The sequence below is a fragment of the Cupressus sempervirens genome, chromosome 5 (assembly GCF_028749045.1).
Source record: "Cupressus sempervirens isolate cs-2001-9-10 chromosome 5, ASM2874904v1, whole genome shotgun sequence".
Lineage (NCBI taxonomy): Eukaryota > Viridiplantae > Streptophyta > Pinopsida > Cupressales > Cupressaceae > Cupressus > Cupressus sempervirens.
This window is the reverse complement of record NC_143122.1, coordinates 1036505018-1036506526: the sequence shown is the minus strand read 5'-3', so window position 1 is coordinate 1036506526 and position 1509 is coordinate 1036505018. Positions and strand designations below refer to the sequence as shown.

The window sequence follows — 1509 nt, the reverse complement described above, 5'->3', positions numbered from 1 at the left end:
ATATAAACTCTAGACTATTTAGGAAGGTATTAGCAAGTGTGGTCTAATACCATGTTGGAGAAGCTAAGATCAAATGGTCACAAAATGGTGTCAACCATCCTCAGAGCACCAAAAGTCAAATATTTGTTTTTGCAGGTAGAAAGAAAATATTGTTCCTGCTCTCGTGAAGCATGTAGTTAGACTATTCGCTAGCTTCTTAGATAGAGATCTAAGAATAAAAGGGAATTAGTTAGCATCTTGAAAAGATTGAGATGTGAGCAGATTGGTGGTGAAAAGGAGTCGTCGACAGCAGGATTCGAACCTGCGCAGGCATAGCCCAACAGATTTCGAGTCTGTCTCCTTAACCACTCGGACATATCGACGAGATATTTTGATAAGCAGCAGATTCATATCATAGTCAGTAGTCTAAAAGAAAATTATTTGAATTAACGGGAAACCTTTAGCTACTGAATTGACGACAAAGGCAGCGGACTTGATTTAAATTACAACAAACAAAACAGAGAAATAAAGCTGCCGCTTGTGAGTTGGTGGAATGGCGTTGGAATTTGTAGGATGAAATGCGATAAATGGAATTACTGAGGAAAGAGAATAAAATATAAATTGTGCTTTGCGCGCCAGGTAGGGGTCAAACCTACGACTTTCTGCTTAGGAAACAGACGCTCTATCCACTGAGCTACAGGCGCTGGCTGCTGAGCTCTTTCTTCTATTCATAAAATAACTTTTTTTGAATCCCCGAATCATGTTCTCCCGACTTCATTGACTATTTCAATTAACTTTTCATTAAAAGCACTTTATTTTACCTTCTTTTGTTTGTAGTTTCCTGGTTTAATGTTGTTTGATTAGATTGAAATTCACGTAAGTGGACGTGCCGGAGTGGTTATCGGGCATGACTAGAAATCATGTGGGCTCTGCCCGCGCAGGTTCGAATCCTGCCGTCCACGATGGTTATCTGTTTTTCCCAAACCTTCATTTGAAAATCTCATCACTTTTAAGCTCTGCGTATGCTCCGTGCGTGCTTCAGCAGCCAAATTGATACAAGTTTCTTTTTCATATGTTCCTAGTTTGCCATCAAATCAAGCTTAGGCAATTTATACACCATTAAATTTTGTAAAAAGAGGGGCTCCGTTGATTTGGGTTGGATATAAGGAAAAAGGAGTGATTTTGCCTCCCAAGCCCGAAAAGCCATTTGAAGATGGGACCATGATTGAAGACTCTAAGGCTCCTCCTTGGCACCCTTCTATTAAATATATACGTCAAATTCATTAACCATAAAACCCATAAGATTACATAGATGAAGCCTAAGAAAAACTTGATCCTTCAAATAATGTAGAGATAGTTCCTTGCCCAAATCTAAAATGTTAGGCTAAGAACGAAGGAGATGGAAACCCAAGTGGATGGAGACATATGGAAGGAAGATTTTGAAACTTGTCTACCTACTTCAACAATTTAGAAACTTGGAGTTGAGATCCTCGCCTTGCAAAACAAGAGCTTTAGTTGAGCTAGAGTCCT

At 39.3% G+C, this 1509-nt stretch overlaps 3 non-coding genes across 3 annotated transcripts; 1 reads left to right on the top strand and 2 right to left on the bottom strand.

The window, feature by feature from the left end:
* Positions 1 to 280: 280 nt before the first annotated feature.
* Positions 281 to 362, bottom strand: TRNAS-CGA (transfer RNA serine (anticodon CGA)). The gene has a single exon. It is a non-coding gene; the product is annotated as a tRNA-Ser (tRNA).
* A 248-nt stretch (positions 363 to 610) lies between these two features.
* On the bottom strand, positions 611 to 683 carry TRNAR-CCU (transfer RNA arginine (anticodon CCU)). The gene has a single exon. It is a non-coding gene; the product is annotated as a tRNA-Arg (tRNA).
* Positions 684 to 859: 176 nt separating this feature from the next.
* TRNAS-AGA (transfer RNA serine (anticodon AGA)) lies at positions 860 to 941 on the top strand. The gene has a single exon. It is a non-coding gene; the product is annotated as a tRNA-Ser (tRNA).
* The last annotated feature ends 568 nt before the right edge of the window (positions 942 to 1509 follow it).